Source organism: Arachis ipaensis, chromosome B3 (assembly GCF_059453495.1).
Source record: "Arachis ipaensis isolate K30076 ecotype BB chromosome B3, ASM5945349v1, whole genome shotgun sequence".
Taxonomy (NCBI): Eukaryota; Viridiplantae; Streptophyta; class Magnoliopsida; order Fabales; family Fabaceae; genus Arachis; species Arachis ipaensis.
In genome coordinates, this window is record NC_142438.1 from 115,620,447 (window position 1) to 115,630,084 (window position 9,638).

Below are 9,638 nucleotides of genomic sequence, written 5' to 3' on the forward strand. Positions count from 1 at the left end.
TTATAATTTTTATATTTATTTTGTGACTCCACATGATCATGAACCTAATAAAACATGAAAGAACAATAAAATTAGATAAATAAAGATTGGGTTGCCTCCCAACAAGCACTTCTTTAATGTCAATAGCTTGACGGTGGGCTCTCATGGAGCCTCACAGATGTTCAGAGCATTGTTGAGACTTCCCACCACCAAACTTAGAGTTTAGTTGTGGCCTCCCAATACCAAACTTAGAGTTTGACTGTGGGGGCTCTGGTTGACTCTGTTTTGAGAGAAGCTTTTTATGCTTCCTCTCCATGTTTACAGAAGGATGACCTCGAGTTTTAAACACAAGGGAGTCCTCATTCAATTGAAGGACTAGTTCACCTCTGTCAACATCAATCACAGCTCTAGCTGTGGCTAGGAATGGTCTTCCAAGGATGATGGATTCATCCTCATCCTTCCCAGTATCTAGGACTATGAAATCAGCAGGGATGTAAAGGCCTTCAACCTTTACTAACACGTCCTCTACTTGTCCATATGCCTGTTTTCTTGAATTGTCTGCCATCTCTAATGAGATTTTAGTAGCTTGCACCCCAAAGATTCCCAGTTTCTCTATTATAGAGAGGGGCATGAGGTTTATCCCTGAACCAAGGTCACACAGAGCCTTTTCAAAGATCATGGTGCCTATGGTACAAGGTATTAGGAACTTTTCAGGATCCTGTTTCTTCTGAGGCAATGTCAGTTGATCCAGATCACTCAGTTTATTGGTGAACAGGGGAGGTTCATCTCCCCAAGTCTCATTACCAAATAAATTGGCATTCAGCCTCATGATTGCACCAAGGTACTTGGCAACTTGCTCTTTAGTAACATCCTCATTCTCTTCAGAAGAGGAATACTCATCAGAGCTCATGAATGGCATAAGGAGGTTCAATAGAATCTCTATGGTCTCTAGATGAGCCTCAGATTCCTTTGGTTCTTCAGAGGGAAACTCCTTATTGATCACTGGACGTCCCAGGAGGTCTTCCTCACTAGGATTTACGTCCTCCCCTTCTTCCTTGGATTCGGCCATGATGGTTATATCAATGGCCTTGCACTCTCCTTTTGGATTTTCTTCTGTATTGCTTGGGAGAGTACTAGGAGGGATTTCGGTGATCCTTTTACTCAGCTGGCCCACTTGTGCCTCCAAATTTCTAATGGAGGACCTTGTTTCATTCATGAAACTTACAGTGGCCTTAGATAGATCAGAGACTAAGTTTGCTAAATTAGAGGTATTTTGTTCAGAGTTCTCTATCTGTTGCTGAGTGGATGATGGAGATGGTTTACTATTGTTAAACCTATTTCTTCCACCATTATTAAAGCCTTGTTGAGGCTTTTGTTGATCCTTCCATGAGAGATTTGGGTGATTTCTCCATGAGGGGTTATAGGTGTTTCCATAAGGTTCACCCATGTAATTCACCTCTGCTATTGCAGGGTTTTCAGGATCATAAGTTTCTTCTTCAGAAGATGCCTCTTGAGTACTGTTGGATGCAGCTTGCATTCCATTCAGACTCTGAGAAATCATATTGACTTGCTGAGTCAATATTTTATTCTGAGCCAGTATGGCATTCAGAGTGTCAATTTCAAGAACTCCCTTCTTCTGAGGCGTCCCATTACTTACAGGATTCCTCTCAGAAGTGTACATGAACTGGTTATTAGCAACCATGTCAATGAGTTCTTAGGCTTCTGCAGGCGTTTTCTTTAGGTGAATGGATCCACCTGCAGAAGTATCCAATGACATCTTTGATAGCTCAGATAAACCATCATAGAATATATCCAGGATGGTCCATTCTGAAAGCATGTCAGAAGGACACTTTTTGGTCAGTTACTTGTATCTCTCCCAAGCTTCATAGAGGGATTCACCTTCTTTCTGTCTGAAGGTTTGAACATCCACTCTAAGTTTGCTTAGCTTTTGAGGAGGAAAGAACTTGGCTAAGAAAGCCGTGACCAGCTTATCCCAAGAGTTCTCCAATCATACTCTAGCTCTGTCTCTTATAGCAAAAGGGAAAAGCATGAGCCTGTAGACTTCAGGATCTACTCCATTAGTCTTAACAGTATCACAGATCTGCAAAAATTCAGTTAAGAATTGAAAAGGATCTTCAGATGGAAATCCATGAAACTTGCAGTTCTGCTGCATCAGAGAAACTAATTGAGGTTTCAGCTCAAAGTTGTTTGCTCCAATGGTAGGGATGGAGATGCTTCTTCCATGTAAATTGGAATTAGGTGCAGTAAAGTCACCAAGCATCCTCCTTGCATTATTATTATTTTCGGCTGCCATCTCCTCTTCTTGTTCGAAAATTTCTGAAAGGTGCTTGCTGGATTGTTGTAATTTAGCTTCTCTTAGTTTCCTCTTCAGAGTCCTTTCAGGTTCTGGATCTGCTTCAATAAGAATGTTCTTGTCCTTGCTCCTGCTCATATGAAAAAGAGGGACAGAAAAATAATAATAGGGATCCTTTTTACCACAGGTATAGAGGTTCCCCTGTGTGAGTAGAAGAAGAAAAGAATGTAATGTAAAGAAAGAAACACAAGGGTAAAGAGAGCAGAGATGTGGGATGAAGAGAGGTGTTAGTAGATGAATAAATAAATAGAAGGAGATGAGAGAGAAGGAGAATTTTTGAAAATTATTTTTGAAAAAGAGTTAGTGATTTTTCGAAAATAGTTTTTGAAAAAGGTTAGTAATTTTTCAAAAATTAAAATCAAAAATTAAAATAATTAGTTAATTTAAAAGAAATTTTGAAAAAGAGGGAAGATATTTTCGAAAATTAGAGAGAGAGAGAGTTAGTTAGGTAGTTTTGAAAAAGATAAAAAACAAACAAAAAGTTAGTTAGTTAGTTGAAACAAATTTGAAAATCAATTTTAAAAAGATTTGATTTTTAAAATCACAATTAATGACTTGATTCACAAGAAATCACAAGATATGATTCTAGAACTCAAAGTTTGAATCTTTCTTAACAAGCAAGTAACAAACTTGAAATTTTTGAATCAAAACATTAATTGATGATGTTATTTTCGAAAATTAGGAAATAAAGATAAGAAAAAGATTTTTGAAAAATATTTTTAAAATTTTCGAAAATAAATAAGAAAAATAAAAAAGATTTGATTTTTGAAAAAGATTTTGAAAAAGATAAGATTTTTAAATTGAAAATTTGATTTGACTCATAAAAATAACTAGATTTTAAAAAGTTTTGAAAAAGTCAACTCAAATTTTCGAAATTTATGAGTGAAAAAGGGAAAGATATATTTTTTTTTATTTTTGAATTTTTAATGATGAGAGGGAAAAACATGAAAAAGACTCAATGCATGAAAATTTTGGATCAAAACAATGAATGCATGCAAGAATGCTATGAATGTCAAGATGAACACCAAGAACACTTTGAATGTCAAGATGAACATCAAGAACTTATTTTTGAAAAATTTTTAATGCAAAGAAAACATGCAAGACACCAAACTTAAAAATTTTTCATGTATAGACACTATGAATGCATGAATTTTTCGAAAAATGCAAGATGAGTATGCAATTGACACCAAACTTTCAACTTGACTCAAGACTCAAACAAGAAACATGAAATATTTTTTATTTTTATGATTTTATGAAATTTTTTTTTTGTATTTTTTTTTTCGAAAATTATTTGTGAAAAAGAAAAATAAGGATTCCAAAATTTTTTAATATGAATTCCAGGAATCTTGCATTCTTATTCTAAAGCTCCAATCTGAGGGTTAGGCATGGCTTAATAGCCAGCCAAGTTTTAGTATGTAACTCAGACATGACACGGCTGACATTCCAATTAACTTGCTTCCATGCTGATGGTTGGAAGCCCCTATCCAAAAGAATTAGACATGGCTTTACAGCCAGCCAGGCTTCAACATGCTTCATGAAACTCTAGAATTCATTCTTAAAAATTCTGAAGAAAAATATATTTTTGAAAAGATTTATTTTATTTTATTTTATTTTTTTCGAAAATAGATGAGAAATTTTTGAAAGGTTTTTGAAAAATTTTTGAAAATAAAACAAAAAGAAAATTACCTAATCTGAGCAACAAGATGAACTGTCAGTTGTTCAAACTCGAACAATCCCCGGCAACGGCGCCAAAAACTTGGTGCACGAAATTGTGATCTCATGGTAACGGCGCCACAAACTCTGTACGCATGTCTTAATAAATTGTTTTTCATTCACAACTTCGATACAACTAACCAGCAAGTGCACTGAGTCGTCCAAGTAATAAACCTTACGTGAGTAAGGGTCGATCCCACGGAGATTGTTGGTATGAAGCAAGCTATGGTCACCTTGTAGATCTCAGTCAGGCGGATATAAAATAGTTATGGAGTATTTGAAAATAAATAATAAAATAAGGATAGAAATACTTATGTAAATCATTGGTGAGAATTTCAGATAAGTGCATAGAGATGCTTTCGTTCCTCTGAACCTCTGCTTTCCTGCTGCCTTCATCCAATCAATCCTACTCCTTTCCATGGCTGGCTTTATGTAAGGACATCACCGTTGTCAATGGCTACTTTTTATCCTCTCTGGAAAATGGTCCGATGCGCTGTCACTGCATGGCTAATCGTCTGGAGGCATCACCCTTGTCAATGGCTGCATCCCATCCTCTTGTGAAAATGGTCCAAATGCTCTGTCACAGCACGGCTAATCATCTGAGGTTCTCGATCATACTGGAATAGGATTCACCCTCCTTTTTCATCTGTCACTACGCCCAGCACTCGCGAGTTTGAAGTTCGTCACAGTCATTCAATCCCAGAGTCCTACTCGGAATACCACAGACAAGGTTTAGACTTTCCGGACTCTTATGAATGCCGCCATCAATCTAGCTTATACCACAAAGATTCTGATTAAGAGATCCAAGAGATACTCATTCAATCTAAGGTGGAACGGAAGTGGTTGTCAGGCACGCGTTCATGGGGGAATGATGATGATTGTCACGTTCATCACATTCAGGTTGAAGTGCAAATGAATATCTTAGAAGCGGAATAAGTTGAATTGAATAGAAAAACAGTAGTATTTTGCATTAATCTTTGAGGAACAGCAGAGCTCCACACCTTAATCTATGGAGTGCAGAAACTCTACCATTGAAAAATACATAAGTGAATACAGGGTAAGCATGGCCGAGTGGCCAGCCTCCCATGGAGGTCTAGAGATCTAAAATATGATCATAAGATGTCTAATACAATAATAAAAAGTCCTATTTATACTAAACTAGTTACTAGGGTTTACAGAAGTAAGTAATTGATGCATAAATCCACTTCCGGGGCCCACTTAGTGTGTGCTTGGGCTGAGCTTGAATGTTACACGTGTAGAGGTCAATCTTGGAGTTGAACGCCAGTTTGTAACGTATTTCTGGCGTTCAACTCTGGCTTGTGACGTGTTTCTGGCGTTTATCTCCAGACAGCAGCGTAAAACTGGCGTTCAACACCCTTTTACATCGTCTAAACTCGGCCAAAGTATGGACTATTATATATTGATGGAAAGCCCTGGATGTCTACTTTCCAACGCAATTAGAAGCATGCCATTTTGAGTTCTGGAGCTCCAGAAAATCTACTTTGAGTGCAGGGAGGTCAGAATCCAACAGCATCAGCAGTCCTTCTTCAACCTCTGAATCTGATTTTTGCTCAAGTCCCTCAATTTCAGCCAGAAAATACCTGAAATCACAGAAAAACACACAAACTCATAGTAAAGTCCAGAAATGTGAATTTAACATAAAAACTAATGAAAACATCCCTAAAAGTAACTAGATTCTACTAAAAACATACTAAAAACAATGCCAAAAAGCGTATAAATTATCCGCTCATCAACTTCCTTATCACATATTGTGTCAGCAATTTGTAAGAACTGTGCTAGAAACTCAGTAAGTTCTTCTTGTGGAAGACCAGAATACTGGCAATTTTGCTGCACCATGATAATAAGCTGAGGATTTAGCTCAAAACCGCTGGCCCTGATGGGGGTATACAGATACTACTCCCATAGGAAGCATTAGTAGGGTTAGCATATGACCCTAGAGTCCTTCTGGACTGTTTATTTTCACTTAGGTCCATGATGGAGAAAGGGAGATGATGTGGATTGCAAATAAAGTATATTTTTGTTTTTATTTAATTAAATTAAGGATAAACCGAATAAAAAGGAAATAAGATAAAATAAAATAATTAAAAAGTAGAATATAAGTTTCAAAAACTAAAAAAAAAAAGAAAAAAAGAAAATAAAATAAGATAAAAAATTTGAATAGTAAAGTGGCTAATTAATTAAAAAGATTTGAAAAATTTTGGATATGACTTTCGAAAATTGAAGAGAGAGAAAGTAGTTAGGAAGTTTTGAAAAAGATATATCTTAAAATTAAAGATACTTGTAAAAATAAATAAATAAAAGAAAAGATTTAAAAAAGATATGATTTTAAAATTTGAAGATTGAAACTTCCTCAACAAGGAAATACCAAACTTAAAATTTTTCAATTAAAATAATAAAATGGGACAAGTAATTCGAAAATTATGAATAAGAAAAGAAAAAGGTTTTGAAAAATTTTATAAAGGATTTTCGAAAAATATAAAAAGAAAATTGAAAAAAATATTTAAAAAAAATTAAAATTGAAATTCTAACTTGACTAACAAGAAACTACCAAATTTTTAAAAATTTTGACTAAGTCAACCTAGGTAATTCGAAAATGATAAGTAATTAAAGGAAAAAGATATTTTTTTTGAATTTAATGAGGAAAGAGAAAAACAATAAAATGACACCAAACTTAGAATTTTTAGATCAAAACAAAGAAAACAAACAAGAAAATTTTGAATGTCAAGATGAACACCAAGAACAAATTTTGAAAATTTTTAAGGAAATAAGGACACAAAGGACACCAAACTTAAAAATTTTTATACTTTGGACACTAATAATTTGAAATTGCACAAGAAAAACAAGGAAAGACACAAAACAAGAAAAACTAAAAATCAAACAAGGAAAATAAACAAGAACAGCTTGAAGATCAATGAAGAACACAATGCATATATTTTTGAAAATTAAAGAGAAATTAAAACATGCAATTGACACCAAACTTAAAGCATGAAACTAAACTCAAATAGAAAACTCAATTATTAGTTTATTAAAAATTTTAGAAAAAAATTAGAAAAAGAAAACAAGGATTTTAAAATTTTAACAAAAACAATAATAGAAGACTCAATTTTAGTGACTTTAAACCAAAAAGATAAATTTTTCCTAATATAAGCAACAAAATAAACCGTCAGTTGTCCAAACTCGAACAATCCCCGGCAACGCCGCCAAAAACTTGGTGCACAAAATTGTTATTACACTTTTCACAACTCCGCACAACTAACCAGCAAGTGCACTGGGTCGTCTAAGTAATACCTTGCGTGAGTAAGGGTCGATCCCACGGAGATTGTCGGCTTGAAGCAAGCTATGGTTATTTTGTAAATCTTAGTCAGGAGATTAATGATAAGAGTAATTGTATTTATGAAAAATAAATAACATGAAATAAATAGTACTTGTGATTCAGTAATGAAAAACAGGCTAAGGTTCCGGAGATGCTCTATCGTCTGAATCTCTGCTTTGCTACTGTCTTCTTCTCCAAACACGCATGGCTTCCTTCAATGGCAAGCTTTATGATCCTCTCGGATGAAAAATACCAAGTACGATTTCTGCACGGCTAATCAACTATTGGATTTCTCGTCTCGGATGAAAAATACCATGTACAGCTACCGCACGGCTAATCATCTGTCGGTTCCCACTAGCGTCGGAATAGGACCTTTGTCCTTTTGCACACTGTCACTGTGCCCAACATTCGCAAGTTTGAAGCTCGTCACATTCATCCCTTCCCAGATCCTACTCGGAATACCACAGACAAGGTTTAGACTTTCCGGATCCCAGGAATGCTGCCAATTGGTTCTAGCCTATACCACAAAGGTTCTAACCTCCAGACTCGGTCGGTGGATTAGAAACCCAAGAGATACGCACTCAAGCTGTCGCCCAATGACTACGTTGAGCTCAGATAGAACGGAAGTGGTTGTCAGGTATGCGTTCATAGAATTGAGAATAATTATGAGTGTCACGGATGATATCATTCTCTAGATTGAAGTACCAGTGAGAATCTTAGAATAGAATCAAGCGTGATTGAATAGAAAACAGTAGTAATTGTATTAATCCATTGAAACACAGCAGAGCTCCTCACCCCCACCTATGGGGTTTAGAGGCTCATGCTATAGAAGATACAATATCAAATGTAAAATGTCATAAGTTGCAAAATGAATCTCTAAAAGTAGTTTTTATACTAAACTAGTAACTTAGATTTACAGAAAATGAGTAACTAAGTGTAGATAGTGCAGAAATCCACTTCCGGGACCTACTTGGTGCATGTCTGGGCTGAGCTTTCAAGCTTTCACGTGCATATACCCAAGGTTGGAGTTAAACGCCACCCTAGGTGCCAAAATGGGCGTTTAACGCCAAGAATTATGCCACTTCTGGCGTTTTACGCCAGAAAGTTTTAGGCTGGCTTTGAATGTTAGTTTGGGCCATCAAATCTCGAGCAAAGTATGAACTATTATATATTTCTGGAAAGCCCAAGATGTCTAATTTCCAACGCAATTGAGAGCACGCCAATTGGGCTTTTGTAGCTCCAGAAAATCCACTTCGAGTGCAGGAGAGTCAGAATCCAACAGCATCTGCAGTCCTTTTTCAGCCTCTGAATAAGATTTTTGCTCAGGTCCCTCAATTTTAGCCAGAAAATACCTGAAATTACAGAAAAATACAAAAACTCATAGTAAAGTCCAGAAATGTGATTTTTGAATAAAAAATAATAAAAATATAATAAAAAGTAATTAAATGATACTAAAAACTATGTAAAAACAATACCAAAAAGGGTATAAATTATCCGCTCATCAGGTACATTCAGACTTCCAATTTAAGCATTACAAACTAAAAACAATTAAGTAACAATACAACCTCTTGGTGTCTTCCTGTTTCGTCCTTCTCATCCTCATCTATAGCTTTTGTATCCTTCTTTGTTTCTTTGGATGATGGTGCATAATTCTTCCCAAGGGTTGATTGTCTTCCTACAAAGTTATTGGAAGTTGCTTGTTCCCCAAGCACTTGAAAAAATTTTAGTATGCATGTATGCTTGTGGGTTTCTGAACTTAATTTGGTGTGCGAACACCAAACTTAGTTCCTTGCCTAATGCAACAGATTGACTACATGCAGAGAACCTCATGTGCTTTTATTAAGAAAACAACTATGGATTAGACAAACAACTATAAACTAAAAACTAAACACATGTTAAGTAATTTCTCTGATTGTTTGGAGTCAGTGACTTATCATTGAAGGGTTGCAATGTGTTTTTAAATGAAATCAGTGGTGGAACACCAAACTTAGCATCACACATTCACCCTTTAAATTGTTTTAGTGTGCAACACCAAACTTAGCTCCTTGCAATACAGAGAATCTACTTAACTCTTTTATTGAATTAACTAGGAAAAGGAAACTACCTCTAGTTGGGTTGCCTCCCAACAAGCTCTCTTTTAATGTCATTAGCTTGACATTTTGTTCATGACTTTCTTCCTCTTCTTCCAGTTTGTTAAGAGGAATGACCTCAAGTGGAAGAAGGAGCCAGTTAATGCCC

The 9,638-nt window shown here is 35.6% G+C and overlaps 1 non-coding gene across 1 annotated transcript; it reads left to right on the forward strand.

Moving 5' to 3' along the window:
- The first annotated feature begins 1,810 nt into the window (after positions 1-1,810).
- Positions 1,811-1,918, forward strand: LOC148572143 (small nucleolar RNA R71). Its single transcript, XR_015907970.1, has one exon. It is a non-coding gene; the product is annotated as a small nucleolar RNA R71 (small nucleolar RNA).
- The last annotated feature ends 7,720 nt before the right edge of the window (positions 1,919-9,638 follow it).